This window comes from Mesoplodon mirus (genome assembly GCF_964341445.2).
Source record: "Mesoplodon mirus genome assembly, chromosome: 4".
In the NCBI taxonomy this organism is placed as follows: domain Eukaryota; kingdom Metazoa; phylum Chordata; class Mammalia; order Artiodactyla; family Ziphiidae; genus Mesoplodon; species Mesoplodon mirus.
In genome coordinates, this window is record NC_138979.1 from 110,098,234 (window position 1) to 110,123,402 (window position 25,169).

At 38.6% G+C, this 25,169-nt stretch overlaps 1 long non-coding RNA gene across 2 annotated transcripts in view; it reads right to left on the reverse strand.

The window, feature by feature from the left end:
- Positions 1-866: 866 nt before the first annotated feature.
- LOC309802518 overlaps positions 867-25,169 on the reverse strand; it is a 166,160-nt gene continuing 141,857 nt past the window's right edge. The window contains exons 3-5 of one of the 2 annotated variants that reach the window (XR_014293815.1): positions 2,695-2,888; positions 1,270-1,956; positions 867-1,038 (exon numbers count right to left, since the gene is read on the reverse strand). This is a non-coding gene — a long non-coding RNA (uncharacterized lncRNA). Of the gene's footprint in view, positions 1,957-2,694; positions 2,889-25,169 lie in introns of both variants that reach the window. The other variant, XR_014293816.1, reaches the window with a different exon arrangement.

The following is a 25,169-nucleotide window of genomic DNA, read 5'->3' on the forward strand; positions in this document are numbered from 1 at the left end:
TACTTTCAAAACAAGTATATGCTACCACAGAATTTCTCCTGCAGCTTTCCAAAGGAATATAATCTATACATCTCAAACATACAGTTGAATATATTTCCAATAATAACATTTAGTAAAACCTCACTGCAGATTGTGAATCATATGGGGGAAAGTGTCTAAACATAAAAGAAATAAATGGTCCATTAGGATACATGACTTCAGTAAATCTAGACATTGATCTTTTGTCCTTTAACATTAGCAAGATAAAAAATAGATATATGAGAAAGTTCATTTAAGCCATTTGCATCACTTTTCAAAAGTGCTTATAAACTTAAATGCTTTTTGTTTTGTTTATTTTTTTGTTTTTACTTATGTTTATGTTTGCAGAGTTAGTTGAGTGATTGGTTGGTTTGTTTTTGGATTCAAATTAAATACTTTATCAGGCTTAGAAAAAAAGAACCTATGAATATAAATAGGAATTTAGAGAATTATTTTGAAGAAAATGATCATAGATTTTAAGTTGGTTTTAGTGAAAGTACCATATATTAATAAGTATAAACAATTTCACTAGCTTCTATAAAATAATGAATTTTTATCTCTCCAATATCTGCCTTTTTGCTGAAATTAAATAGTATATAAATGAAAACCATCAAGAATACCATAATACATATATTTAAGTAAGTCAGAGTATCTAATTTGCAATTTATGTAATGGAAATAAGTAGTTTAACAAAAATGGCACCAAAAGATGAGAGTAATGGGCTTAAATCATTCAAATGATTAATAAAACTAATCATATTAGCAATTTAAATATCGATTTAAACTTTGGTATATATTCAAATCTCTTTTATAGATATTCAGATTTATATCCATTCCTTTTGTAGTCAAAGCCAACAAATAAAAGCAGTCTTTCTTTGCTAGGTTTGTAAAATACATTCAAAGAAATTTTTAATGTTAACCTTAAGGATTATTTTATTCCCTTCACATTTTGACAGCCTTTCTCTCTCTCTCCCTTTTTTTTTTTAGAAATCTGTTTTCTATAGCTGCTATAAAAAATTACCTCAGGGCTTCCCTGGTGGCGCAGTGATTGAGAGTCCGCCTGCCGATGCAGGGGACACGGGTTCGTGCCCCGATCCCGGAAGATCCCACATGCCGCGGAGCGGCTGGGCCCGCGAGCCATGGCCGCGGAGCCTGTGTGTCCGGAGCCTGTGCTCCGCAACGGGAGAGGCCACAGCAGTGAGAGGCCCGCGTACAGCAAAAAAAAAAAAAAAAAAAAAAAAAAAAAAATTACCTCAAACTCAGTGGCCTAAAACAACACAAATTTATTGTCTTATGGTTCTGTAGGTAAGAAATCTGAATTAGGTCTCACTAGGCTAAAATCAAGGTGTTGACAGGCCTCCAATCCTTCAGGCTGCTCTAGGGGAGAATCTGTTTCCTTACCTTTTTCAGCTTTTATAGGCTAGCCACATTCCTTGGCTCAAGGCCCCATTCCTCCATCTCTCTTCAACAGCATCAGCCAATACCTTCTCACATGGCCATCTATCTGGGTCTCTCTAGTGCCTCCTTCTTGCACTTACAAAGATGCATGTGATTAGATTGTTCCCACCTGGAGAATCAGGATAATCTCCCCCATCTCAGTGTCAACTGATGAGCAACCTTAATTCCATGTGTAACCATAATTCTTGCTTATCACATAACCTATCAACAAGTTCCAGGCTTTAGGACATGGACATCTTGAGGGGGCCATTATTCTGCCCTGTAAGTTAATAATTCTTGCAGCTAGGTGATGGGCACACAGGATACTAATTTATCAACTTTTATAAGTTTTAATTTTTCCAAAATACAAAGGTAAAACAAATAAATTTAGGATCCTATATCATCCAAGGAATTGTGTCCAGAAGAGAATTCTAAATTCAGTTACAACCTCATCACTATTCAGCCTCTTAGGAAATTTCCGTATTTATTTCCAGTGAGCTATCTGAAAAAAGATAAAATAATGCAATAATTTTAAAACGTAAAAGTATTAAAACATAGGCATACATTTTGCCTCTAGCAAACAGCTCTTCCTCAGATTTCATGCTAAAACAACAACAAAAAATTTTGAATAATTTTTTTAAATACTCATTAAAGATTCTTAGAACTTTCAGGTTTGGAGAGCTCTTTCATACCATCTGGTCCAAGAAATATCTGACACATGACTTTCATGTCAAATGATCATCCACACTTTTATTGAACATCTCCAGAGGTAGAGGTGGGTCACAACCTCCAAAGTAGTCTACTGGACAACTATGATTACTAAGATTTTGTCCCACCCAAATGACTTTGGAGAAAAAGTATACTACTACTTCTATATAACATTCTACAAGTATTTGAAAGTAGCTCATATGTCACCCTGAGGCTAAATACCTTTAGTTCCTCTAGACATTAGTGGCAACCTGAAATTGGTAAAGAATGAAGACTATGTCCCTATGGAACTTTATACTGGAGGAAAATTTGTCAATTTAAATGAAAGTCCTCCAACAACTCATTTATCTGATAAATTGAATCACAATACATTGGGAAAATCTAGAGAATAGTTTACTCATAGCTATACTCCAAAAGCCAGTCCCACAGACTTTCTGGGATTTTTAACCTTCCATAGAAAGGGTATTTCAACTGGGTGGTTAAGTAACCATTTTTGTCCTCGGTTAGTCCTGGACATAGCTGTCCTGCACACCTGTGAGCCATGAGCACAGATGATGGAACCACGGAGGCCAGAGGAGCTCAAAGTCTGGTATGATTAATCTGAAGGGCTTTCAACCTTCACTGAAGATCTTTCATTAATAAGGACCAGTTGAATTTCTGCTTCTGTAACTTGAGAGAGAAGTGGATCTCCTTTCACCAATTGGCAGATTTGAAAACCAATTTTACCTGAAAAATAAAATTTAACAGAAAATGCATATTCTACTTTTCACTTTTCTAGTACCTAACTTGACAAGATTTGCTGAGAAGCTTACAATGACAAAAACCAAACAAGAGGCCATGGCCTTGTAAAATTTAAAGCTTTTAAAGCTTATTTAACATAATTTTATTACCTCAGGAAAACCTTAGTTCTAATAAAACCTGTTACAGGACCAGAGCCATGCCATTAGATTTCATTAGACAATATGGATAAATTCTAGACAGAGTTATAGGTATGAAATGAGTGGGGAAAAAATTTATAGAGGCTCAACTGATAGGCAGGAGGCTCAGTTCTCACCACCTTACTAGACAGTTAACTGCCTCAACTTTTGTCAATCAGGGCCTCATCCTGTACAGCCAATTGAAAATATAAACCAATAAAAGCCCTGGTTAAGACATTTTGCCCTGAAAGCTATTCAATGACTTTTCAGAACTGAGATCTTTCCTCTTCAATAGCTTGTTTTACATGTTTATTGACTCGGGCATAGTGTTGATAGCTCATGGTGTGACTCTATCGTTCATTCTATTTTCACAAAGGATCCCCTCTGTTCCCCCAAATCATACACTTATTAGACTGCTGGACTGTTCACCCAAATCATACACAACCCACATGCCTGACCAATTATTGGCCGTAGTTACACAGGCCTTTAAACTTAGCTGTTGTGCTACAAACAGCCACCACACTATCCTGCCATTTACCACTTCATGCGATATCTTGCAGAAGCACTTTCAGATTATGTGCAGCTTTTATTAACTCTTGCCTCTGTGGACAGGAATTAGTTATGGGTCAAGAAATGTGAGCTCAACATATACCACTCTCCTCACCCTATCCCTATATTTACACAGAGATAGATTACTGACACAAGAGTTAGTGTTACTCAGGATGATCTTTTAACACAGCACTTTATGTTTTCATAGTTTGTGTTAACCTCTTCTTTTGAACTTGTTTCTAAACAATCTTAGAAGCATGTCTGGATATACTCAATTAAAACTACCTTATAACAGAAACTATTTGGCTAATGCAATTTAAGTCTTGTAAATTCAGAATAGCCTGAACAGGCAACTGCCCTGATAGCTAATCACTGCCAAAAGGAAAGGTTACATGTCAACCATTCTAAAACCAAAGTTAGTGTATTTGTTAGGTGGTGTTTAAAAATAACAAGCCAACCAGTAAGTTAACTTATTTATTTGGATTGGTATAAATGTCACAAATAAGTCATCTTGGAAAATATCCAGGCAGTAGAATTATTAAAGGCAGGCATCACATGAGTACTTTATTAAGATTGTGTTTTGGTGAAGGTGGCATCTGGTTATATCTCCTTTTAAAAAAAAAAAACTCTTTTCAAACGAAAATCATACCCACTATGCTATAAGAAATAGGACATTATGGCCTCTATCACCCATCTGTCCATCTGATTAAATGACTCCAAAATCATTCTTTTGAAATATCCTGGCCTTTCCAGTGGGTACAATTTCGGCTCACTCAGCGGGTAGCTTGGCTTTCTCTCCTAAATTGGTGGTTTTTTAACGTCCACACAGAGATGTAAAATAGCTCTAGTGTTTGCCAAGGTTCACCTATGTCTGCTCAGCTAGCCTTATTCCTAACTCCATTATATCCTCTCCCTCATCTTTTCTCTTCTTTCACTCTCATTTTTACTCAATGTATGATTTCTGTGTGCTGCTTAAAATCCTCTATGTATATATATTTAATAAATGAGTAGATGCACAGAGGAATAGATGGACAAATTTGTTCTGCTTAAGAATGAACCTGAGCCCTTTTCTGTAATACAGCTTAGTGTTTATTACACACACGCCAGGAGATCTTTCGAACCCCACCTCTTGACATTTTCCACCACATCCTTCACACACCAACACACTGAAGCAGTTGCAACTCTGTAAACATACCAGTTCTTCTTTGGGACAAATTTCTTAACCATCTGGGATCTGATATCCTCATCAGAAAAATGGAATAATACTTACCCTTTAGGGTGGTTGTAAAGATTAAAAGCATTACTTTATGAAAAGCTTATAACATGGTACCTGGCACATAGTAAGTGCATCACACATATTAGTTGTTTTTGTGACTGTTGTGATAGCTATGATCGTATTTTCCCCCAAATCCATGGTTTTATATGTATTTTTCTTCTCCCTAAAATACTGCCTTGTCCACCTGGCTAATTCATATTTATTTTTCTGTGAGGCCCTCCTAACCCCTATAGGACAAGTTAAGGTCTTCCTTCTCTGTACTTTAAAACATTTTTATAGACATTAATTTTTGTATTTAATACATTATACTCTAATGATGTCTGATGTCTTCTTTTCCCCACAAGATTGTTAAAGGGGGGGGGGACATGTCTCCTTAAGGATATCCCTGACACTTAGTACAGAACAGATAATCAATACATGGGAAGAATGGAAGGAAGGAAAGAGAGGAAGGGGAATGGAAGGTTAAGAAGGGAAGGAAGAAAGGAAAAAGAGGAAGGAAGGAGCAAGCAAACAAACGAATCCAGTCTTCTGACAGCTCTCCTGTCCTCCATCATTCCTGGATGATGCCCAGCAGTGATGCATGGATCTCATTTACAACTTCTTTCAGTGTGCTGATTGACAGTTCCCAAGTTTATCACTCAGGGAATAAATAACTCCAGTTCTGCAAGATATTAATTCATTTGCAGTGACTAATCTGCCTCCTATTTGATGATAATGCCAACTATTGACTAAGGCAAAATCCCTCAGCTTGTCAACCAAAAAAAAATCGCTTATTCAGAAAATGGCTCATATAGGAAAGAAGCAGCTGCTTTCAAAATGGACACAAATGAGCTAAAATTTGTTTCTTTAGAAAAAAAATCTTATCCCAGTGATTAATTTAGCTCCAATGGTGAGGTTTTGGTGAAGACAAGTGGAAAATGAAGGATAAGGGAGCACAGAGTAAGTAAGCATATCGATTTTCGTCATCATTTGCTTTCTCTCTGATAATTTTCCCTGTCTAGATTTTCTAAGTTATAGATGCAGGGTTCTTATTGATTTAGCCTGTTATATTGGAGAAAGAAAATTCAGTCAGAAAAATAAAATTAATTGTAAACTGGAAACATTTTCTCATAAAGAGCAACAGTTTTTCTCCCTTGATGTGACAAAGATCCTCTTTACGAACATCCATTTAGGACACACTGTTCACTGCAATAGAACTCATGAAAGTGAGTAAAATTTTCCCATTTTATGAAACAATATTTCAAGCTATGAAAATGCTACAAATATATGTTTTATCCAATAGCCTGTTGGATGATCCTAATAGTAATAAAGGTTGCCATTTTTTTCTATGGTGAAAAGATATGTGGTAACTAAAATATAGATGATGTTGCTTTTCTCACACAAACACACATGTTCTCTTGCCACCAATGGAGGGAATGACCAAATGTAGATCACAAAGCCAGCTCTCTTCTTTCAAGCCAGGTTCTTCTCCAAGCCAATTTGTTTGTGGGACCCAAGCACAGCCCTTTGGAGCAGGCTCAGTCCTTCTCCCAGGAGCTCGCTGTACTTTCTGCCTTCTGCCCTCTGCATCCTCTTCTCAAAACTACCAATCAAGGAGCCTTCTAAGGTGAATCCTACTCTACTCTTACTCCTTCCATCTTCAAATAAACACTTGTATTTTCTATCTGTATTTTGTTTGATCTCTTTTCCTAACTCTCTTTGGCTCTTTTATGATTATTCTTGTCTTTTGACTCTCTCTTATATCCCTCCCCAAATCCTACTGCAGCATGTGATTTCTACCCCTTCCAGCCCATCCTACACACCAATGCCATAGTATGTTTCCTAAGTCACAATTCAGAAAGAGTTCAAATTTCTTAGCTCTTACCATAAGCCTTTTGCAGTCTGGCCACAGTAGCCTATTTTTCAGCTACATCACCCACCATTTGGACTTTTTTTTTTTTGCAGTACGCGGGCCTCTCACTGTTGTGACCTCTCCTGTTGCGGAGCACAAGCTCCGGACGCGCAGGCTCAGCAGCCATGGCTCACTGGCCCAGCCACTCCACAGCATGTGGGATCTTCCCGGACCGGGGAACAAACCCGTGTCCCCTGCATCGGCAGGCGGACTCTCAACCACTGCGCCACCAGGGAAGCCCGTTTGGACTTTTGATTATCACCCTCCTCACCCAGAACCTGCTCCTCTACAGTCTTCTCTGAATCAGTAATTGATATGAACAGCCAGCCAGTTACTCAAGTGAAGAAAATCCAGGAAGTTTCTTTGAGTCCTGCCTTGCACTGCCACATCTAATACATCCCCAGGCTCCTTGATGCTACTTCTAGAGCCTATGCCCACTCTGTCCATTTCTGTCCATTTGTGCTACTGCCTATCCAAGCACCGTCATCAACTGAGCCCTGAACTACTACAGTAGTTCCTATTTGGTCTCTCTTGCCTCTCCACAATCCAGTTCCCACACAACACCAGAAGAGAGCTTTGTGGAAACATAAATCACATCATGGCCCCTACTTCTGCCCCTATGTCATCTGGCTCATGTGAACCTCTCTGACCCCAGCCTTTACCACTTTATCTTCTCCTACTGTGCACCAGCCAAACTGGCCTTCCTTATAATCTTCTAACCCACATTTTCACCTGAAAGCCCTATTAGCACTAGCTGTTCCTTCTGCCTGTGATGTTTTTATCCCTAAACTTTGCATGGCCACTTATCTTTGTCATTCAGCTCTCAGCCGAAATGTCACTATATTCTTTACCCTATATATATATATTCTTTACCCAATATATATATATATATTCTTTACCCAATATAAAGTAGTTGCTAGGTCACTGTCATCATACCCTGCATGGAATTTATCTGATATTTCTTTTTGTTTTTTTTTGTTTGTATGCTTGTCTTCACTTGTTCACTGCTGAATTCTCTCATATCTAGAACAGTGCTTGGCTCTCAGTATGTGTTGAATGAATGAATGAATGAAACTTCCTTTCCCATCTCTATGCCCTGTCCACAACACTGCACAATACTCCTGATGGAGAATAATAGGACCGACAGCCAGAAATGGACTGAGTTGCTATGGAGACAGTAAGGCTGAGGAAGAGGAAGAGGAAAAACCTGACTAGAGTGGAGCACCATTTTTGAATGATAGTTATGAGATATGATCAACTAGGATCTTCAACATCAGCTTCAGGAAGTTTGGATCAAACATGATGTTATAGAGGATCCTTCTTAAATGTGGGGAAACAAAAACTGAATTCCATGAGGTCAGTGATGTTTGTTTTGGTCAATACTATAAACCCAATACCTCAAACAGTACTTAACATACATTGGGTGCTCAATAAATAGTTGAAGGCGTAAGTAGGTGAACAAACATGATATAATCTTTAGGATTCTTTTTTTTTTTTTTTTTTTTTGCGGTACACGGGCCTCTCACTGTTGCAGCCTCTCCCGTTGCGGAGTACAGGCTCCGGATGTGCAGGCTCAGCAGCCATGGCTCATGGGCCCAGCCGCTCTGCAGCATGTGGGATCTTCCCGGACCGGGGCATGAACCCACGTCCCCTGCATCGGCAGGCGGATTCTCAACCACTGCGCCACCAGGGAAGCCCCTTTAGGATTCTTATTTAGAAATGGTTTATAAGACACAAAAGAGATAAGAAGACTATAGAATAAAATTTCTCAAAATCTGGGCAATGGATTATATTTAAATGAATTATTAAAATCCAGTTTCCTGTGCCTTTCCTAAGACTTGCTGAGTGTCATCTAAGTCTGAGATCAAGAATCTGAATGTTATGAGTTTACTGTGTATTTTTTAATATGCACACTAAGGTTTGAGAATGACTGCCCTGGGAGAGGTAAGATGATGAAAGACCTAAAGTAGGATCTATATTTGAGGAAATTAGTGAAAGACAAGCTGCCAAAATTTTGTGAAGTAGGGGAAAGAGTCAAAATAACTGTTTGCAACCTGGCAGACAGAGAATTACACTGCCACTGGTAAAATATAGGAGACTTGTGCATCATTTTAAAAACATATAAGGTAATAGATTTTCACCTTTTGGAAGACAATATAAAGGCATATATGTAAAGGTGGAATGTGCGACTAAATTAAGAATATTATGGGTTTCCAAAACGATGGGAGGAATTGCACTATAATAAGTAGCAAAGGTATTGCCACTGCATTCCATAGTGTGAGAGTGCTAAAGACAAGTAAGTCTCATTTCTTACTGTCAAAACCTTTATTAAACTCATGTAACTCCTGTTTATTTCATAGCAAAAGCATTGCATATGTCTCAGTAAATAGTTCTTTGTGTAACAGATCCTTGAAATTGGCTTCCTCCCAGCCATAACACTGGGGAACTGCTAGAACATAAGAAAGGATCTAATTAGAGGAAAGATCTGAGTGCAAATGTCTCTGGTAAATAGTAACATTTTAGAAAGTTGTTATGTTTTCCATAGTTCCGATTTTTTTCATAATTCGTAGGCTTCAGAATCTAGAATCCATACTTAGTATCATATTTTTTTTACATCTTTATTGGAGTATAATTGCTTTACAGTGGTGTGTTAGTTTCTGCTTTATAACAAAGTGAATCAGTTATACATATACATATGTTCCCATATCTCTTCCCTCTTGAGTCTCCCTCCCTCCCTCCCTCCCTATCCCACCCCTCTAGGTGGTCACAAAGCACCGAGCTGATCTCCCTGTGCTATGCGGCTGCTTCCCACTAGCTATCTATTTTACGTTTCGTAGTATATATATGTCCATGCCACTCTCTCACTTTGTCACAGCTTACCCTTCCCCCTCCCCATATCCTCAAGTCCATTCTCTAGTAGGTCTGTGTCTTTATTTCTGTCTTACCCCAAGGTTCTTCATATTTTTTTCTTAAATTCCATACATATGTGATAGCATACGGTATTTGTCTTTCTCTTTCTGACTTACTTCACTCTGTATGACAGACTCTAGGTCCATCCACCTCATTACAAATAGCTCAATTTCGTTTCTTTTTAAGGCTGAGTAATATTCCATTGTATATATGTGCCACATCTTCTTTATCCATTCATCCGATGATGGACACTTAGCTAGTTTCCATCTCCGGGCTATTGTAAATAGAGCTGCAATGAACATTTTGGCACATGGCTCATTTTGAATTATGGTTTTCTCAGGGCATATGCCCCATAGTGGGATTGCTGGGTCATATGGTAGTTCTATTTGTAGTTTTTAAAGGGACCTCCATACTGTTCTCCATAGTGGCTGTACCAATTCACATTCCCACCAGCAGTGCAAGAGTGTTCCCTTTTCTCCACACCCTCTCCAGCATTTATTGTTTCTAGATTTTTTGATGATGGCCATTCTGACCGGTGTGAGATGATCTCATTGTAGTTTTGATTTGCATTTCTCTAATGATTAATGATGTTGAGCATTCTTTCATGTGTTTGTTGGCAGTCTGTATATGTTCTTTGGAGAAATGTCTATTTAGGTCTTCTGACCATTTTTGGATTGGGTGCTTTTTTTGTTATTGAGCTGCATGAGCTGCTTGTAAATTTTGGGGATTAATCCTTTGTCAGTTGCTTCATTTGCAAATATTTTCTCCCATTCTGAGGGTTGTCTTTTGGTCTTCTTTATGGTTTCCTTTGCTGTGCAAAAGCTTTGAAGTTTCATTAGGTCTTTGTTTATTTTTGTTTTTATTTCCATTTCTCTGGGAGGTGGGTCAAAAAGGATCTTGCTGTGATTTATGTCACAAAGTGTTCTGGCTATGTTTTCCTCTAAGATTTTGATAGTTTCTGGCCTTACATTTAGGTCTTTAATCCATTTTGAGCTTATTTTTGTGTATGGTGTTAGGGAATGATCTAACCTCATACTTTTACATGTCCCTGTCCAGTTTTCCCAGCACCATTTATTGAACAGGCCGTCCTTTCTCCACTGTACATTCCTGCCTCCTTTGTCAAAGATAAGGTGACCATATGTGCGTGGGTTTATCTCTGGGCTTTCTATCCTGTTCCGTTGATCTATCTCTCTGTTTTTGTGCCAGTACCACACTGTCTTGATTCCTGCAGCTTTGTAGTATAGCCTGAAGTGAGGGAGCCTGATTCCTCCAGCTCCGTTTTTCATTCTCAAGATTGCTTTGGCTATTCGGGGTCTTTTGTGTTTCCATACAAATTGTGAAATTTTTTCTACTAGTTCTGTGAAAAATGCCATTGGTACTTTGATAGGGATTGCATTGAATCTGTAAATTGCTTTGGGTAGTAAAGTCATTTTCACAATATTGATTCTTCCAATGCAAGAACATGGTATATCTCTCCATCTATTGGTATCATCTTTAATTTCTTTCATCAGTGTCTTATAATTTTCTGCATACAGGTCTTTTGTCTCCTTAGGTAGGTTTATTCCTAGATATTTTATTCTTTTTGTTGCAATAGTAAATGGGAGTGTTTTCTTGATTTCACTTTCAGATTTTTCATCATTAGTGTATAGGAATGCAAGAGATTTCTGTGCATTAATTTTGTATCCTGCTACATTACCAAATTCATTGATTAGCTCTACTAGTTTTCTGGTAGCATCTTTAGGATTCTCTATGTATAGTATCACGTCCTCTGCAAACAGTGACAGCTTTACTTCTTTTCCGATCTGGATTCCATTTATTTCCTTTTCTTCTGATTGCTGTGGCTAAAACTTCTGAAACTATGTTTAATAAGAGTGCTGAGAGTGGGCAACCTTGTCTTGTTCCTGATCTTAGTGGAAATGCTTTCAGTTTTTCACCATTGAGGACAATGTTGTCTGTGGGTTTGTCATATATAGCCTTTATTATGTTGAGGAAAGTTCCCTCTGTCCCTACTTTCTGCAGGGTTTTTATCATAAATGGGTATTGAATTTTGTCGAAAGCTTTCTCTGCATCTATTGAGATGATCATATGGTTTTTCTCCTTCAATTTGTTAATATGGTGTATCACATTGATTGATTTGTGTATATTGAAGAATCCTTGCATTCCTGGAATAAACCCCACTTGATCATGGTGTATGATCCTTTTAATATGCTGTTGGATTCTGTTTGCTAGTATTTTGTTGAGGATTTTTGCATCTATGTTCATCAGTGATATTGGCCTGTAGTTTTCTTTCTTTGTGACATCCTTGTCTGGTTTTGGTATCAGGGTGACAGTGGCCTTGTAGAATGAGTTTGGGAGTGTTCCTCCCTCTGCTATATTTTGGAAGAGTTTGAGAAGGATAGGTGTTAGCTGTTCTCTAAATGTTTGAAAGAGTTTGCCTCTGAAGCCATCTGGTCCTGGGCTTTTTTTTGTTGGAAGATTTTTAATCACAGTTTCAATTTCAGTGCTTGTGATTGGTCTGTTCATATTTTCTATTTCTTCCTGATTCAGTCTTGGAAGGTTGTGCATTTCTAAGAATTTGTCCATTTCTTCCAGGTTGTCCATTTTATTGGCATAGAGTTGCTTGTAGTAACCTCTCATGATCTTTTGTATTTCTGCAGTGTCAGTTGTTACTTCTCCTTTTTCATTTCTAATTCTATTGATTTGAGTCTTCTCCCTTTTTTTCTTGATGAGTCTCGCTAGTGGTTTATCAATTTTGTTTATCTTCTCAAAGAACCAGCTATTAGTTTTATTGATCTTTGCTATTGTTTCCTTCATTTCTTTTTCATTTATTTCATATCTGATCTTTATGATTTCTTTCCTTCTGCTAACTTTGGGGTTTTTTTGTTCTTCTTTCTCTAATTGCTTTATGTGCAAGGTTAGGTTGTTTATTCGAGATGTTTCCTGTTTCTTAAGGTAGAATTGTATTGCTATAAACTTCCCTCTTAGAACTGCTTTTGCTGCATCCCATAGGTTTTGGGTCATCGTGTCTCCACTGTCATCTGTTTCTAGGTATTTTTTTATTTCCTCCTTGATTTCTTCAGTGATCTCTTAGTTGTTTAGTAGCATATTGTTTAGCCTCCATGTGTTTGTATTTTCTACATTGTTTTTTTTTTCCTGTAATTGATATCTAGTCTCATAGTGTTGTGGTCAGAAAAGATACTTGATACCATTTCAATGTTCTAAAATTTACCAAGGCTTCATTTGTGACCCAAGATATGATCTATCCTGGAGAATATTCCATGAGCACTTGAGAAAATGTGTATTCTATTTTTTTCGGATGGACTGTCCTATAAATATCAATTAAGTCCATCTTGTATAATGTATCATTGAAAGCTTGTATTTCCTTATTTATTTTCACTTTGGATGATCTGTCCATTGGTGAAAGTGGGGTGTTAAAGTCCCCTACTATGAATGTGTTACTGTCGATTTCCCCTTTTATGGCTGTTAGTATTTGCTTTATGTATTGAGGTGCTCCTATGTTGGGTGCATAAATATTTACAATTGTTATAATTTCTTCTTGGATCCATCCCTTGATCATTATGTAGAGTCCTTCTTTGTCTCTTATAGTAGTCTTTATTTTAAAGTCTATTTTGTCTGATATGAGAATTGTTACTCCAGCTTTCTTTTGATTTCCATTTGCATGGAATATCTTTTTCCATACCCTCACTTTCAGTCTGTATGTGTCTCTAGGTCTGAAGTGGGTCTCTTATACACAGCATATATATGGGTCTTGTTTTTGTATCCATTCAGCCAATCTGTGTCTTTTGGTGGGAGCATTTAATCCATTTACATTTCAGGTAATTATCGATATGTATGTTCCTGTTCCCATTTTCTTAATTGTTTTGGGTTTGTTATTGTAGGTCTTTTCCTTCTCTTGTGTTTCTTGCCTACAGAAGGTCCTTTAGCATTTGTTGTAAAGCTGGTTTGGTGGTGCTGAACTCTCAGCTTTTGCTTGTCTGTAAAGGTTTTAATTTCTCCATCAAATCTGAATGAGATCATTGCTGGGTAGAGTAATCTTGGTGGTAGGTTTTTCTCCTTCATCATTTTAAATATGTCCTGCCAGTCCCTTCTGGCTTGCAGAGTTTCTGCTGAAAGATCAGCTGTTAACCTTGTGGGGATTCCCTTGTGTGTTATTTGTTGTTTTTGCCTTGCTGCTTTTAATATGTTTACTTTGTATTTAATTTTTGACAGTTTGACTAATATGTGTTTTGGCGTGTTTCTCCTTGGATTTATCCTGTATGTGACTCTCTGTGCTTCCTGGACTTGATTAACTATTTCCTTTCCCATATTAGGGAAGTTTTCAACTATAATCTCTTCAAATATTTTCTCAGTCCCTTTCTTTTTCTCTTCTTCTGGAACCCCTATAATTCGAATGTTGGTGCGTTTAATGTTGTCCCAGAGGCCTCTGAGACTGACCTCAGTTCTTTTCATTCTTTTTTCTTTATTCTGCTCTGCAGTAGTTATTTCCAGTATTTTATCTTCCAGGTCACTTATCCGTTCTTCTGCCTCAGTTATTCTGCTATTGATCCCTTCTAGAGTACTTTTAATTGCATTTATTGTGTTGTTCACCGTTGCTTGTTTTATGTTTACTTCTTCTAGATCCTTGTTAAATGTTTCTTGCATTTTCTCTATTCTATTTCCAAGAGTTTGGATCATCTTTACTATCATTATTCTGAATTGTTTTTCAAGTAGACTGTCTATTTCCTCTTCATTTGTTAGGTCTGGTGGTTTTTTATCTTGCTCTTTCTTCTGCTGTGTGTTTTTCTGTCTTCTCACTTTGCTTATCTTACTGTGTTTCAGGTCTCCTTTTTTGCAGGCTGCAGGTTTGTAGTTCCCGTTGTTTTTGGTGTCTGTCCCCAGTGGCTAAAGTTGGTTCAGTGGGTTGTGTAGGCTTCTTGGTGGAGGGGACTAGTGCCTGTGTTCTGGTGGATGAGGCTGGATCTTGTCTTTCTGGTGGACAGGTCCACGTCTGATGGTGTGTTTTGCGGTGTCTGTGGACTTATGATTTTAGGCAACTTCTCTCCTAATGGGTGGGGTTGTGTTTCCTGTCTTGCTAGTTGTTTGGCATAGGGTGTCCAGCACTGTAGCTTGCTGGTCGTTGAGTGAAGCTGGGTGCTGGTGCTGAGATGGAGATCTCTGGGAGATTTTTGCCATTTGATATTATGTGGAGCTGGGAGGTCTGTTGTGGACCAGTGTCCTGAAGTTGGCTCTCCCACCTCAGAGGCACTGCACTGACTCCTGGCTGCAGCACCAAGAGCCTTTCATCCACACAGCTCAGAATAAAAGGGAGAAAAGTAGAAAGAAAGAAAGGGAGAAAAATTAGAAAGAAAGAAAGAAAGAAAGAAAGAGGATAAAAGAAAATAAAATAAAGGTAAAATAAAATAAAGTTATTAAAATAAAAAAATAATTATTAAGAAAAAATAATTTTTTAAGTAAAAAACAAAAACAAAACAACCACAAAAATGGACGGATAGAACCCTAGGACAAATGGTGAAAGCAAAGCTATACAGACAAAATCTCACACAGAAGCATACACATACACACTCACAAAAAGAGGAAAGGGGGAAAAAATAATAAATCTTGCTCTCAAAGTACACCTCCTCAATTTGGGATGATTCGTTGTCTATTCAGGTATTCCACAGATGCAGGGTACATCAAGTTGATTGTGTAGATTTAATCCGCTGCTCCTGAGGCTGCTGGGAGAGATTTCCCTTTATCTTCTTTATTCTCACAGCTCTGCGGTTTCAGCTTTGGATTTGGCCCCGCCTCTGCGTGTAGGTTGCCTGAGGGTGTCTGTTCTTCGCTCAGACAGGACGGGGTTAAAGAAGCAGCTGATTCGGGGGCTCTGGCTCACTCAGGCTGGGGGAGGGAGGGGTACGGATGCGGGGGCAAGCCTGCGGCGGCAGAGGCCAGTGTGACATTGCACCAGCCTGAGGCGCACCATGCGTTCTCCTGGGGACGTTGTCCCTGGATCCCGGGACCCTGGCAGTGGCAGGTTGCACAGGCTGCCCGGAAGGGAGGTGTGGAGAGTGACCTGTGCCCGCACACTGGCTTCTTGGTGGCGGCAGCAGCGGCCTTAGCGTCTCATGCATGTCTCTGGGGTCTGCGCTGTTAGCCGCGGCTCGCACCCATCTCTGGAGCTCCTTTAAGCAGCGCTCTTAATCCCCTCTCCTTGCGCACCAGGAAACAAAGAGGGAAGAAAAAGTCTCTTGCCTCTTCGGCAGGTCCAGACTTTTTCCCGGACTCCCTCCCGGCTAGCCGTGGCGCACTAACCCCTTCAGGCTGTGTTCACGCTGCCAGTCCCCTCCCTGTGCTCCGATGGAAGCCCGAGCCTCGGCACCCAGCCCTGCCCATCCTGGCAGGTGAGCTGACAGGCCTCTCGGGCTGGTGAATGCTGGTTGGCTCCGATCCTCTGTGCAGGAATCTCTCCGCTTTGCCCTCTGCACCCCTGTGGCTGCGCTCTCCTCCGCGGCCCCGAAGCTCCCCCCAACCCGCCACCCGCAGTCTCCGCCCGCGAAGGGGCTTCTAGTGTGTGGAAACCTTTCCTCCTTCACAGCTCCCTCCCACTGGTGCAAGTCACGTCCCTATTCTTTTATCTGTTTATTCTTTTTTCTTTTGCCCTACCCAGGTACGTGGGGAGTTTCTTGCCTTTTGGGAGGTCTGAGGTCTTCTGCCAGCGTTCAGTAGGTGTTCTGTAGGAGTTGTTCCACGTGTAGATGTATTTCTGATGTATCTGTGGGAAGGAAGGGGATCTCCGTGTCTTATTGTTCTGCCATCTTCCCCCTCTCTGTATATCAGTTTTTTTTTGATGTAAAGATGGGCTTAGGCCAGTGAATGTGACGCATGAGATAAATCTTAAAACTTGAAACTACTTTTGTCACGTTAGCCTCTGTACTTTTTTTTTAAATAAATTTATTTATTTTATTTTTGGCTGCATTGGTCTTCGTTGCTGCGTGCAGGCTTTCTGTAGTTGCAGCAAGTGCAGGCTACTCTTCGTTGCGGTGCACGGGCTTCTCATTGCAGTGGTTTCTCTTGTTGCAGAGCATGAGCTCTAGGTGTGCGGGCTTCAGTACTTGTGGTACACTGGCTCAGTAGCTGTGGCTTGCAGGCTCTAGAGCGCAGGCTCAGTAGTTGTGGTGCGTGGGCTTAGTTGCTCCACAGCATGTGGGATCTTCCTGGACCAGGGATCGAACCTGTGTCCCCTGCATTGGCAGGTAGCTTCTTAACCACTGCACCACCAGGGAAGTCCCAGCCTCTGTACTTTTGTGTTAAGAGTAAACTGACGTTTAAATAACCCAGTGAGTTGAATACCCAAAAGTAAGTTAGTCCTTCCCACCATGATGGACAGATGTTTAATATATACTTGCAGAATGATCATCATAAAACCACAACTTCCTCTTGTCAGGTTCTAGTCAATCACTATCATATGAAAGAAGGAAGGTCAGCTGATAGAAGCAGTATTATACTGCTTCTATACTAAGGACACTGCTTGCTTCACTGCAACCATTGTAGAGACTCTGATTATTTGAGTCTGTTGCAAAAGTAGAGGCAATATATTAAGAGATTCTATGTGAATTGTTCTGCAGATAAGACTTTTCTGTTTTTTTTCTCTAGCTTGAATAAGAAGTAATGTTGACCCCAATTTTTTAAACAACAGCAGAGGAAAAAAATGAAACTACTGCTTGAAAATTTATGCCAAAAAATTTAAGTCACACATTAGTGAGGTGTGGGATACTATAACTGATCACTTCATTGTTCCTGTTAAGGGAGTTATGAGTGTGTCTTGGCAAAAAAAAAATGCCAAAAGCTAAGTAAGGCAGCATACCTGAGAGTAACAATTCCCGTCCCACCCTAGAAATGTCTGGTGAAGAGAACATATTTAAACATAAAAGAGGACCAGAATTTCCTTCATGGGGAGTTCTATGCTTCATAGATGACCATTCCTAGGGCAACTTTCATACAGGAATTCTAGGTCAAGAAACTAACCTGGGGCTTCCCTGGTGGTGAAGTGGTTGAGAGTCCGCCTGCTGATGCAGGGGACACGGGTTCGTGCCCTGGTCTGGGAGGATCCCACATGCCAGCTGGGCCCGTGAGCCATGGCCGCTGAGCCTGCGCATCCGGAGCCTGTGCTCTGCAGTGGGAGAGGCCACAACAGTGAGATGCCTGCATACTGCAAAAAAAAAAAAAAGAAACTAACCTGAAAAAAAAAAAGAGAAACTGACCTGATGAGGGAAATAGTTTAAACTATTATAAAAGTGTGCTAAAAATTACTACTGATCAATACCAATTCAAATATTGAAAGAAGGATCTTGGGGTTATTTATGCATTCTGTAAATAAATATTTGTGTACAACTTTATCTCTGCATGATATAATTATGTTTCAGTATCAATTATCAGAGTCTTACTCAGCTTGATCCTGCAATAAGAAGGAAAATGATTCCTTGAAGATCCTTAGATCTAAACTACTAATTGTCTCAGACCTAAACAACTAATTAGCATACAGTCCATGGCCTCTTTTGCTTGGTCCCCTCAGTACCCAGAAGTGATCCTTATGCAGAGGCTTAGAGCATTGGACATAAAGTCAAATATTTCAAAAGACAAAGAGCTTTTCTGTGTCCTTGGCTTGTTATGAAATGGCTCACTTAAAAAATATGAAGGGACTTCCCTTGTGGCATAGTAGTTAAGAATCTGCCTGCCAATGCAGGGGACATGTGTTCGAGCCCTGTTCTGGGAAGATCCCACATGCCATGGAGCAACTAAGCCTGTGCACCATAACTACTGAGCCTGTGCTCTAGAGCCCATGAGGCACAACTACTGAGCCCGTGTGCCACAACTACTGAAGCCTGTGTGCCTAGAGCCTGTGCTCCACAACAAGAGAAGCTACCACAATGAGAAGCCCATGCACCACAATGAAGAGTAGCCCCTACTCACAGCAACTAGAGAAAGCCCGTGCACAGCAATGAAGATCCAATGCAGCCAAAAATAAATAAATAAATAAATTTTATTTTAAAAAAACAATATGAAGATCCTCTCCCTTCATCTTAATACTGTAATACTTCTATTATTTTTATCACTTTCTCCCACATGGATAAAGATCAGTCATACACTAGAAGGAAGAAGTGTTTTTTTTCTGAAGAGAGATATGTTTTCTATATGTCAAGGACAACTGAGCTCAGAAGACATAAATTAGATTTATTTAGAGGCTGAATTTATATAAGACTAAATTGTGATATTTTATTTCCCTCAAGTTTGGCCTTAAAACCATGCCACTTTGTTCTGAAGGTATATTTTTATTTTTGTAGATAATTAGATTTATAGGCCTTTTGTGAATGACAGATAACATTGTTACTTTTAGGTATATTTTAATCATTTAGCAATGTGCTAATAACCAACTGCATTTAGTGAATGAATATTTTTTAAAAACTTCAAAACACAACTCTTTAAATCTACTGTTGATATTTACATTTTTTCATCATAGTGATTGTGCTATTATTACCTAGAGATAAATAGCCCCTAACTAATTTTGCCCATGTCTAGTCCTCCTTTCAACAATAGCTAATCAAATATGTTTAGAAAGCAAAAATTAAAAGAAAATGTCATTCGTGATGCTCAACAACTACAAAATGCTTTTTAAATTTTTTTGTCAGAAGATTATAATGTTTTTTTGTAGGGCATTAAAAAGGCATAGAACCAGAGACATAAATATAAGAGAAATAAAGCACTTTCAATAATTTAGTCTAAAAACAATTAACTCTGGGTCATTTCTCAAAGTCAGTCTTCTAGGTCAGGAAAATGCAAAGTAATTTAGAGAAGCATAATACCTTTTACTAAATATTTCAAATCCAGGACGTCCCTCTATATTATAAGTAAATAGAGAAAGAATTATTTAACAGCAGTTCAGACACTTCCCAGCTATGAACAACCAACTTGCAAACATCAACTCGAGAGTAAAGGGATGTACACTTTCCTCTCCCCACTGCAACAAAGCTAAATTGGTGCTGGTTATGGGAACTTCCTAGTTCGCATCTCTTCTCTATCCCTTCCATTCTTTATCACCAAGAAGATTGTGCACAAACCACACACAGCAAGTTAGCAGGCTTCTCCGAGATGCAGAGGGACTCAGAACCCTTCCATTTATTGAGACACCCGGTATGTTAAAATTTCTAAATGTGTTAAAATGAGGTTACAAAATTTGTAGCCAAATTTGTATTTTAAATGTTCAATCCTGAAAATGAGTCTCAATGACAGTGTGGATAACCTCATTAGGAGACAACATCAAGTGTCTGAATTTGAGGCCCTCAGGAGGATGAGAACAGACCAAATGGCTCTCCAAACTCTCTCTATAATTAGCCCTGCTACTTACTCCCAGGTTTCATTCTCCTGCAGTTTTCTATCAGGTTTCCCTGCCACCAGTATTTCATACCTCCAATCTATCCTCCATAATGCTGCCAGAGTGATCTTTCTAAAATGCCCATTTGAGGACTTCCCTGGTGCCACAGTGGTTAACAATCTGCCTGCCAATTCAGGGGACACGGGTTCGAGCCCTGGTCCTGGAAGATCCCACATGCCACGGAGCAACTAAGCCTGTGCACCACAGCTGCTGAGACTGTGCTCTATGGCCCGCGAGCCACAACTACTGAGCCTGCGTGCTGCAACTACTGAAGCCCACGCGCCTAGAGCCCATGCTCCACAAGAGAAGCCACCGCAATGAGAAGCCCGTGCACCACAACTAAGAGTAGCCCCCGCTCGCCACAACTAGAGAAAGCCCACGTGCAGCAACGAAGACCCAGCACAGCCAAAAAATAATAATAATAAATAAATTTAAGAAAAAAATTTTTAAAATACCCATTTGATGATGTTATTTCCCTGTTTAAATCCCTCCTCAGATTTCCAGTCATCTGTAGGATAAGGCAGGCTGCTTCACATGGGGACCACAGTCCCAGCTGGCTCACCCCTCCATTTCTGTCTAATGGCACATTCCTTCTGTCCTCTCAGCCTCTGTACTCAGTGCACTTTCATTTTGCTCACAGTGTTCCCAGTACCTGGATTGTTCTGGCTCTCTCCTGCCTGTAAAATACCTGCTCCTTCAGGATTCACCACAAGTCTTTGAGGAACCCTTCGGGAGGCTCTGGCCACCTTCTTTTTCTTTTTCTTTTTTTTTTTTTTTTTTTCTCCACATAGCCTAGTTACTTTTTCACAGTCTTTATCACAACTGTTGCACTTAGACTCACCTTACTACGCCTGAAGTTTCTTGAGGGCAGGGACTGTGTTTCATGCATTTTTTTTTTTATCCTCAGTACCTGAGCACAGAGGGTACTACATTAATTCCTATTACCATATTCTCATCTCTGTTGTTGCTGTTCCCTTTACTTGATTTTTCTCCACATGTTTGTTTCTTTTCCTCTTTTCACCATTCTATTTTTGAATTTTAAAACGGACTTTCATCTTAGCTGGTAAGAGTTAAAATAGTGTTATTCAAAGACTTTTATCATGGATAAGCAGAATTATGGTTTGAAGGGGAATTCTACATAATTTTTAAAAAGCCATCAGCTTCTAAATTCCTCGAGAACACAAGCCTCTCCATGACAGTTTCCATACATCTCTTCTTCTCATACTTAAATCTGCTTCTCTTCAAGCACTGAGGGACAAGAAAATTTTAAGGTTTTATTCAATTTTATTATTTCTATCTTGGTTTTATTGCTGCAGTATTTTATTTTCTGTTACTTGTTCATTTCAAATGTATAATGTTTCTGCTACATTGTAGATTAAGTGACTTTCATGAGCTGGCCTGCCAACCCCTGTACCATCCATAATAGCTTTTTCTGTGGAGAAATATATTTTAAGTTGCAAACAATATGCCTCAAAATTCTTTTGGAATTCAGCATATTTGTAGGTTGTGGATTCTCCACTAAGATTCTCCAGTGAGATCAGAAAACTTGATACGTATTAATTTGTTATTCATTCAGCAAGTATTTATTGATTAACAACATTTATCAGGATGAACTTCAGGCTCTGAGGATAGGGAGTGAGATTAATTAGGTCTCTGCTTTCAAGGGGTTTGCAATCTACACATATATTTTCCTAAAAGTCAGCCTGCCTCTCCAGTATTTATTGCCCCTCATGCAAACACATAAATTCTATTTATGATCATAATGACATAGAAAGTAACTATTATGAAAATTATAACAACTTTCATCCTTCTGAGAAACACGTCATAGATATAAGAAATATTTTGTCATGTTTGTTTCCTTAAATAACTCATTTGAGATCATAATCATCCAAGAATGGGTTTTTTGTTTTGTTTTGTTTTATTTTGGTATGTTTGTTTTCTGGCTGTGCTGCGCAGTATGTGGGATCTTAGTTCCCCTGACCAGGGATTGAACCATGTCCTCTTTAGTGGAAGCACAGAGTCTTAACCACTGGACCTCCAGGGAAGTCCCAAATGTTTTCCTTTTTAATGAGCTTCCCTCCATCTCAAAGAGATTTGTGGTATTTTGTTATTTCATAATATCTACATTGATCCTTGAGTGGAAGGATTCCTCAAACTGTATACTTATTTTTTCTAGCCCTCTTTTTCTTTGGTCTAGACGGATGGATCCATCCACTATTTAAGGCTCTCATGTATTGTCTTCTACCAAGAGAAAAAAGATAATGGGTCTGGAGATATAAGGTCTTTAACAATATACAATCCTAAGCATTTAGTATGTCAATTAGTGGTCTTACATGGTAATCGTTTAATCAGATCAGAATTATTCTTGGCAACTAATGGATATATCTGTAAAATGAAATTTGTTCATTAATGATAGAAAGGTTCCTAAGGATCTTTTAACACAAGATAAATAAAGCAGCACATCAACAGAAGACAGGTACATTTCATAATAGTCACTCTGAAAGAGCTATTTCAAGTAATAATTACCTACTCAGGAATGATGGGGAATTTCTAATGGCTGTAACTATAAGAATCACTTACCACGTGGCAAGAAAAACCTGATATTTCTCCAAGCTTAAAATAGAAACATTCTTTAATGGGAAAATAATGTCTTAATTCACTCTCTTAAAATTTTTTAAGTAAATTAATAAAATGAAGATGAAAATGTTTTCATCTCTATAGTTGTACTCATTATTTTCCTAAGGATAATATATTTTTTAAATTTATCCTCCCAAGAATTAAAAGCTGGCAAGACAGTGTATTCTTTTTCTGTTTCCATGGAAGGCTTTCTTCTATAAGACATAGCTTACCTTTCCTGATAAAGTATTTAACCTTCTCAACTCTTGGTGGTCTTTTTCCCTAAATCTCCAGTTTAAATCAGTTTATATTTTGTGGCTTGTCTAATTGTGGAGACCTCCTTCTCTGAAAAGGTCATACTACCCAGAAAAAAAACAAAGAATACAGTTTTTTTGGTGCCAGTCTGAGAGGAACAAAGAGGTCAGCTCCTACTATTTAGAGTTGAGTAAAGATTAGGAAATTGGCACCATCTTTCTTGCCAGTCTATTCATTTGTTGCCTATTCATTCAACTAGTATTTACCGAATATCTGTTCTAGACAGGCACTACTAATGCAGGGAGCTGAAGTGAAGCCAGAGAATGTCAACACAACAAAAATTGCTGTACAATACAGGACAAAACACCAGAAGTTTATGTGTGGCACTCCAGCTTAGGGAAAGAGCACTAAACCTTCACAACATTGTTACAATTATAATTAAATAGTTTTTGTCCACTTAGTAGATTCTACTCTTCCTAAGATTTCATGGCTTATCTTACCAGGGAACTTCTTAATTATAAGAACCTGTCAAAAGATAGAACTAATTTCGGAAACTCCTTGGAAAGCTTCTAAAAATAACCCCTCATATGGTTTTTAGAGCATCTATAGACCAACTTTCCACTGTTACGCTATCATTATTTTCATTGAAAAAATGCATAGATCCTCAGCAATCATAGACTGAATGTTAAAGATTTTTACTGTTCTCAGATAACCTCTGTTATAAGAAATCCACTGAATTTCAAGCATGTACATATGCTTAAGGCATCTACTGAATGAATCTAGCAACACCTCCTAGAATCTTATACAACTAACTCAACCAGACTTGTTTGAAACCAGGTTTCTCAGTATGGGTGCCATGGAACCTGAAAGATATTAATCATAAGAGTTAATCTACCTCATGGGTCAATCCGAAACCTGACCTCAGAGTCTTGCCCTTTGTGTTGTATTTCCTCCTTTTGTACTACCTCTAGCCCTTGAATTTCTGGTCAGGAAGACCTTCTAAACTGCTCTTAGTGATGTGGCTCCTCCTTGCCTGTCCTGCAATAGACTGAGCTTTGGTATTTTTCAGCTCTGATTATCTTTATATGTTGATTTTGACATGTCAAAGACCTATAATGTGTATTTTTCTAATTTAAAAATTATATAATGTTTACTACACAGGAGATACTGTGCTTAGGACTTTGCAAATATGAACCCATTTTAGTAATGATTTGTAGTTTTTCTGAAGCAAGGACTGGAATCACAGATACTTTTAAGATGCATCACTTAACCAGTGAATGGACCTACCTGATTCTCCAGTATTCATCTCACCATCTAGCACCTCATTACTGTTCAGCTTTGTTTTTTACTTATTTTCAACAGTAACTGTCATGAAGATTTATGAAGAAAATGACTCAAAAAAGAAGACCAACTGCTAAGGCTGTTGAAACAAAAAGAAAGCAAAGTAATTTGCGGAAATAATGTTTCTGGATCAGATGTGTAATGTGAAAGAATTCACAAAACCTTCTACAAAGAATAAAAGAAAACTATTTTAGGGAGAAACCATTTCATCTCCCAACCAATGCAATAGTTGCACACCATGGGGAAGAAAGGTCAATGAAAGTTGAATTTGTTTCCTCGGTGTTAGGAGGCTATGTACCAGAAAGAACTATCAGTGCAAAAGTAACTAGAGAGAAAGCCAGAAGTCAGAATAAAGTCAGAAAAACATCCCCATAATATATAAAATTGGGGATTCACAAAGGTCCCCAAATATCTTTGTAAATGTCAGGGGTCTACCACACTGTGTATGATGCTTAAATATGACATAATTTTTGTTATTCAATGTGAATTTTTTAATTTTTATTTTATATTGGAGTATAGTTGATTAACAATGTTCTGTTAGTTTCAGGTGTACAGCAAAGTGATTCAGTTATACGTATACATGTATTCTTTTTCAAATTCTTTTCCCATTTAAGTTATTACAGAATATTGAGCAGAGTTCCCTGTGCTAAACAGTGGGTCTTTGTTGGTTGTCTATTTTAAATATAGTAGTGTGTATATGCCAACCCCAAACTCCCAACTTATCCCTCCCCCACATCTTTCCCCTTTGGCAACTATAAGTTTGTTTTCCAAGTCTGTGAGTCTGTTTCTGATTTGTAAATAGGTTCATTTGTATCATTATTTT